We start from the raw sequence: 7781 nt of genomic DNA, 5'->3' as shown, positions 1-7781 counted from the left end.
CAAGGGGATCCTTTGCATCTCTTCCTCCCATGAATCAGCCGGCACCGGACCAAGTAGAGTGGGGGGAATTCTGCAAGGGTTTAGGTTGCCACCAGGGTAGCTTTATGCACTGGGGTAGTTGGCGCATGGTTTAGATGGTGGTTGCTGGCCCTGATGCTCGTCTTCCTAGGGAGGCCTGCTGCGAGTTCCAGGCAGATGGGCCGGACGGTCCTTTTTCTAAATGGGATGCCGTGAGTGGGGTGGGTGGGTTGGAAAGAAGCCAAAGCTAGAATGTATCTTTACAGTAAGCCAAGGAAACCATGGTTGCATCCAGTCTAACAAAGAGAAGGACCAAAGCAGAGGTCCCCAAACTTGGCAACTTGAAGACTTGTGGACTTCAACTCCCAGAATTCTCCAGCCAGCAATGATGCCTGACTTACAACCACATAGCTGGCTGGAGAATTCTGGAAGTTGAAGTCCACAAGTCTTCCAAAGTTGCCATGTTTGGGGGATCCCTGGACCAAAGGATGACATGAGAGCAGTCTTCCAATATTTGAGAGGCTGCGACAGAGACGAAGGGGTAGACCTCTTGACACGGTGACAAGAAGTAACAGAGGGAAACTTATTAAAAGAGAGATCCAACCTAGAACGAGGGAGAAATTTCCTGATGATGAGAACAATTAATCGGTGGAATGACTTGCCAGTGTAGACCTTGTGGATGCTCCAACACTAGATGTGTAAGGAATGAATGGCGGAAGGCCTCCTGCTGATTGGTTGGACTAGGTACCTCTGTTGTACAGTTACACTTCTGGTAATTTGAACAAGCTACTCTGCAAGTAGCAATAGCGTTTAGACATATACTGCTTCACAGTACTTTCCAGCCCCCTCTAAGCAGTTTACAGAGTCAGCCTCTTGCCCCCAACAATCTGGGTCCTCGTTTCACCCACCTTGGAAAGATGGAAGGCTGAGTCAACCTGGGGCCTGGTGACATTCAAACTGCCAAATTGCAGGCAGCCGGCAGTCACCAGAAGCAGCCTGCAGTACTGCACTTCAACCACTGCGCAACAGTGGCTCTTAACTATGTATTAAGTATATTGTTACTTGTGCATCAGCCTCTTGCTTTGTGCCAGTTGCACCCAAGACTTCCTCAGGAGGATTTCTTAGGAAGGGTAGGAGATGGTGGCTCTCGGGTGTTGTGGTTCGCCGGCAGCTTGTGCAGACGGCAGCAGAATTGGACAGTGGGGGAAGAACAGGGACCAGTCCAGGAGTCTGCAGAGGACTCGAATGAAGATCCTGCATCTGATGCAGAGATGAGGCCAGGACCATCTGGGAGTAGGGTGCTGACTCTGGAGCCTCTGGAGTCTGGCAGCAGTGAGGCCGAGGAACAAGGGGAGCCTGTGCGCATGTGCACAGAGCTGCTAGAAGGCGAGCAGCTGAGAAAGTAGGGGCAACTCAGGAGTAAGGCTGGGAGGTGACTGCCCCTCCCATAAGGTATAAAGGGCAAGCAAAGGTGAAGAAACCTTTGCAGGAAGCAAAGTCGTTCACTCTGTTCAGATTAATCCTTGAAGCCCTGCGTGGACTTTGGTACTTTGGTTGTTGTTTTTTTAACAGTTCACTTAGCACTCTCGCTGTTGGCACCAATTCAAAGGACAGAAAGGTGGGTGCTAATCTCGAAGGGACTGTTTGGGACTCATTACAGGTTGGGAATGAAAATAATTCCCAGTGTTGAAATAAAACAAGTTGTTTTAACGAAGCATGTGCTTAATTGTGGTCTCGGGAAGCCTTGGTCAGAACACTCAGGCTTCACCCTTCACACTAAAAAAAGGAACTAAAAAGAAAAGTTAACAGTTGCTTTCACTCTCTGTGCATGCATTTGGTCTATTTGTCTTTGTGAACAATGAGGTACAGTCACCCACAAGGAATTCCCCCCACCCAGGGCCACGTAGAAAAGACTTGTGTGCACGCATGTACCTCATGCTCACCCCCTCTGGGCTCTGTGTGAGCGTACAGGTGTTTCCCTTCTCCTCAGCTCTCCTAAATAGTAGTAGGGACATAAGATTTCTTTTCAAAGGATGGTTTAGAATACCTCCTTCCAGGGAAGGGCGGAGCTGGCGTCGCAACGATACAGCATGTGATCTTGGAGGTCAGAGATCGCTGCCGATATCTTTGCTCCTGGACGGTCCTATCGGATCTAAACTGTCCCAAAGAGACAGTGAAAGTGAAGAGCGCATCCTGTCGATCCCAGGGATACCGCAAAGTCCCTGGTAGATCCAGGAGAAGCTCTTCTTGCCAGCGGCAAAGAGGCAGCCATTAAAGCTGCTGAAGTTGGGACAGCTCCGAAACGGAAGAGAGCAGAAAGAGAGAGTGTGCCGGTTTGGTGAGAACTTTTTTTTACTCTAAGATCTGAAAGGACACCCTAAGGAAAAGAAAGAGTATGTAAAAGTTTTGACAGAAGTGATTAAGCGGCGATTTTAAACAGGAATGTCAAAGTAATGTTTTGTTTTCTTTTTCTCATTGCTGGATTTTCTATATACAATCTTTTATTTTGAAACTGGACTGGTTTTTTTTCGTTCATATCTTTTTTTTTCTTCTCCTTTTTGATTTTGTAATATTTTAGGCTAGAGGCTCCCTTTCAGTTATTTCTTTTTTTAAATATATATATTTTTTAAATTAATTCTCATTATATCCTACTCGGAAAAGGAGGGGGAAAGTGAGAGCAAAGAAACTTTGTAACACTGCCAACTAGAGGCTTGAAAATATTCTATTTCCCTGTGACCAGACAAAGCTGAGAAAGAAAGAACTGAGACTTTTTTTCAAGGACATTGCTATTTGATAAGATAGAGGGAAGAGCATGAGAAAGTATTATTGCAGGTGCTCTTCTAGGTTTCTATCAACAGCTGGAGTCTGGTGTTGAAACTTAGGGGGAAAAAAGGTGATAAGTTTTGGAGAAGAGAGCGATAATAAGAGCCTTGGATAATTAAACAAAGTGCAGTGTGCCCTTTTTACTTTTTCTAAGTTGTGCTATCCCTCCTCACCAGCTTTATTATATTTTTTTAATCTTTTTTTTGTAATAACTATTAAACAGGAATATTAGAGATGAAAAGAATATAAAAGTTATGAAAATCAAAAAGGAAGAATTTAAGCTGCAAGCATTTGTGGATGATCTGGTTTTTATTTTAGAAGACCCTTTAGAAACAGCATCAAAATTGATAGAAAAGACATATGGAAAGGTGGCTGGTTTGAAAATAAATAAAGATATGACAAAGATTTTGACAAAGAATATGCTATTAAGACAAAAGGAAGAACTGGCAGGCCTATTGGAAATTCAAGTCATGAATAAGATCAAGTACTTGGGGATATATTTGACAGCAAGAAGTAGTACATTAAAAGAGAATAATTATATTAAACTTAAACAGCAGATAGATCAGGCGAAATGGGAAAACTTACAACTTTCACTAATAGGGAGAATCTCGACAATCAAGATGAATATATTACCCAGAATTTTATATTTGTTTCAAACAATTCCAATTAGGCTTGGAAAAAACTACTTTGAAGATTTAAATAAAATTGTGTTGAAATATATATGGCAAGGTAAGAAAGCTAGAATAAAGTTAAAACTTTTGCAAGATGCTAGAATTAGAGGAGGATTTGGTTTGCCTAATTGGGAATTGTACTACCAAGGTACAAATCTGATGTGGGTTAAGGAATGGATAATACTAAGAAGTGCTAGATTGTTGACATTAGAAGGACATGATTTGTTGTTTGAGTGGCATACTTTTTTATGGTACAAAGGAACTAAAACACAGGGGTATTTTAGAAGACATTATATACGGGAGTCTCTGTGGTTAAACTGGGAGAAGATTAAAAGACAATGTTATTTGAAAATTCCAGTCTGGTTATCAACTATTGAAGCATTCTCGTATCCTATAATATACAAAAAGGAACGAACAGTTAGATATGGTGAAATACTGAATGAAAAGGGTGAACTTAAATCTATGCAAAAACTAGAGGAACAAGGTATAAAGATGAATTGGTTTTCATATGCGCAAATACATTCAAGGTATGACAAAGATTCTAAAACAGAAGGTTTCTATGATAAACTGACTGATTTAGATAAGATTTTGACATGAAAAGGTGATTTAAAAATTGTATGGATATCTATTAGAAATTAAACTAGAAGAAGAACAAGTTAAAGAAACAATGATTGCTTGGGGGAAGAATTTTGGATATGGGATTGATTTAGAGAAATGGCAAAAATTGTGGTCTCAAAATTATAAAATGACAATGTCAACAGCATATAAAGAAAATTTGTCTAAGATGTTTTACAGGTGGCATTTCCCCCTGACAAGAAAAGCAAGAATGTTCAAGAATAAATCTGAAAAATGTTGGAAATGTCATCAGACACCTGGCTCATATTACCATATGTGGTGGACTTGTGTGAATGCTAAAAAAATTGGACTAAAATCCACATGTGGTTGGAAAAAATGACAAAAAAGCATATAGACTTGAAACCAGAGATATTTTTATTGGGAATTTTACCTGAAATATATAGCACAGACTTGAAATACCTGATTGTAAATGTATTAACAGTGGCTAGGATTGTATTTGCTAAAAACTGGAAAAATGAGAAAATACCATCCCAGGAGGAAATCATTAAGAAAATATTGGAATGTGCTGAAATGAGTAGATTGACATTTGAAATTAGAGAACAAGAGGATAAACAATTTTATAAAATTTGGGATCTTTTCTATCAATGGTTAGACAATAAAGTACAGTAATGAAACATGTAGATTTTTAGAAAATAATAAATATATAAAGATGTACTTCTTTCTTATTATAACTATAAAATGATTTTAGGATAGATTTGGGATGATAATATGAACTGTTATAAAATAAATTAAGTAAATTATGGTTATCTTGTAAAACATGAATGAATAAAAGTATAGTCAAATGACTGATTAATAATGATACTAAGGTATTTAATTTTTGATTGACAATATGAGATTATGTGTAATGTAATTTAATTGAAGACTACGAAATGGAAGCACAAAGCAATTTGTAAACCAACCGGCATACTGTATGTATATATATGGAAGATAGCTTGATGTTTTTATGTTTTGCTTGTTTATGTTAGTTTTTAAAAACCAATAACAAATTTTTTAAAAAGGATTTCTTTTCAAAGGATATTGTGAGATAGTGAATAGTGAGAATTTTAAAGAAGTTATTTCAAATTTAAAAATAGGCTTTAGGAACCTCTACCCATAACCCTGGATTTTCCCAGGTCACTACTGACCCCATAGCTAATACTCTAGCTGAAAACGTGAATTACCAGGGGATAATAAAGAGATAAAATTCTGTCTCCTGAAGTCAGGCAGAACTATCAGATTTCAGCTGAACTTGACACAAAAATATGTTTGGCAATACCCCCACACCCTCACCCCCCCTTGCAAATGTCATTAGAAACCAGTTATGCCGTGAGGGAAACTGACCACAGACCGAGAGCGTAGGTGGCAGGACCTGAATCGGTCTTGTCCAAATCCCAGAGTGTGTGAGGGGCCGTCAGATAAAACAGATCCTGCAGCCTTTAAAACCTCCCTTGCTAGACCGAAAAGAGGAAGATCTCATGAAATGGCTGCAAGAGCAACCGAAAGCCACATTTCAAAATTCATTAAAAACTCAAGAGGAGAAAGCTTGTCTTCCTTGTGTGTCCAGTCACATCTGGCCAACAAAGAATTCTGTTCTGTTCTATGCTTTGCTATTCTATTCCATTCCATATTTTCTATTGTATTGTATTCTTCTATTCTATTCTATTCTATTCTGTTCTGTTCTGTTCTATGCTATGCTATTCTATTCCATTCCATATTTTCTATTGTATTCTATTGTATTCTTCTATTCTATTCTGTTCTGTTCTGTTCTATGCTATGCTATTCTATTCCATTCCATATTTTCTATTGTATTCTATTGTATTCTTCTATTCTATTCTATTGTTCTGTTCTGTGCAATGCTATGCTATTCTATTCCATATTTTCTATTGTATTCTTCTATTCTGTTCTGTTCTATGCTATGCTATTCTATTCCATTCCATATTTTCTATTGTATTCTATTGTATTCTTCTATTCTATTCTATTGTTCTGTTCTGTGCAGTGCTATGCTAATCTTTTATTTTCTATTCTATTCTTCATATTCTGTTCTGTTTTTCTATGCTATATGTATTCATTCATATTTTCTATTGTATTCTATTGTTCTATTGTTCTGTTCTGTATGCTATGCTATTCTATTCCATATTTTCTATTGTATTCTTCTATTCTGTTCTGTTCTATGCTATGCTATTCTATTCCATTCCATATTTTCTATTGTATTCTATTGTATTCTTCTATTCTATTCTATTGTTCTGTTCTGTGCAGTGCTATGCTATTCTATTCCATATTTTCTATTGTATTCTTCTATTCTGTTCTGTTCTATGCTATGCTATTCTACTCCATTCCATATTTTCTATTGTATTCTATTGTATTCTTCTATTCTGTTCTGTTCTGTTCTATGCTATGCTATTCTACTCCATTCCATATTTTCTATTGTATTCTTCTATTCTGTTCTATTCTATTTTGTTCTGTTCTGTTCTATGCTATGCTATTCTATTCCATTCCGTATTTTCTATTCTATTCTATTCTATTCTATTCTATTCTATTCTATTCTATTCTATTCTATTTTATTCTATTTCTATTCTATTCTAGTATTGAATTCTAATTCTGTTTTATTCTATTCTGATTTACTCTATTCCTATTCCTCAGGCCAAGGGACGAGAAAGGGGCTCAGGGAAGACACAGAAAGACACCCCTGGGAGGAGCGTTGTGGAGAAGCAGTTCCGGGAGACGCAGCAACCCCACCTGGCAAAGGACCCCAAATAGGCCAAGAGTGCTTTGGCCAGGCAGGGATCCCCCCCCCGCCCCCCCTTGGCCTTGGTGCAGATCCAGCCAACAAAAAAAGGCCGAGGAGCTCCAAAGAGAAGCCGTTTCTCTTCTTTCTGAAGGAGGAAGGTTCTGCTCCGATCCCCTAGTGAGAAGCCCCATTTCCCTCTCAGGAGCCGGCGTGGCCCATCACCCCGTCACCCCTGGCCCGCTGCTCTCTCTCCCTTGGGATGTGGTGGTGGTGCGGGTCGGCTCAAGACCCCAGGCGGCCTCAGCCTTCCCTGGGAGGCCGGCCTTCCCCCAGCTGCCTGAAACCCTCATCCTGGGAACGGAAATGCGGATACCTGAAACAGAGACCCATGAAATTGCGGGTGGGAGAGGCAGGGCCCCGTTGGGAGGGGTGGCCGACGGCAGCAGCTGCTGGCCGGTCAAGCAGTGGGACCCCCCTGCTCCGCCGGCGGCACAGAGAGCGCCTGCGAGGGCAAGGGCTGCTCCTTCCCAGGCCAGCTGGGTTCGCCTGGAAGGCGGCGGCAGCGGCAGCGAGGGGCTGCGCTTTGGGCAAAGGACCAGCAGCCCCCGGAGAGGATTAGAAGGGTGGCAAGTGTTCCTGGGCCCCCCCCACCCCCGGGCAGAAGGATTTCCCCAGGAGGAAAAAAGCAACATGGCTGGGCAGGAAGTTAGTTCCGCCGGGGAAGAGGAGAGCTGGCCGCAAGGAAAGACGCGGGAGCAACGGAGGCGCTCCAACGGGCACGGAGGGAGAACGCGCATCCAAGCCACAGGACGGAAAGATGGCGGTGGTGGTGGTGGTGGTGGTCCAAGGCAGGGCAGGAGAGGCAGGTGTGAAAGAGGAAGCCCCAGCAGAGAGGAGGGGCTGAGGGCAGAGCCACTTCCAAGCCC

Source organism: Pseudonaja textilis, chromosome 6 (genome assembly GCF_049901715.1).
Source record: "Pseudonaja textilis isolate UNSWEBS1 chromosome 6, rPseTex1.2, whole genome shotgun sequence".
Taxonomy (NCBI): Eukaryota; Metazoa; Chordata; class Lepidosauria; order Squamata; family Elapidae; genus Pseudonaja; species Pseudonaja textilis.
The sequence above is the reverse complement of the archived record's forward strand: the minus strand, read 5'-3'. Positions refer to the sequence as shown.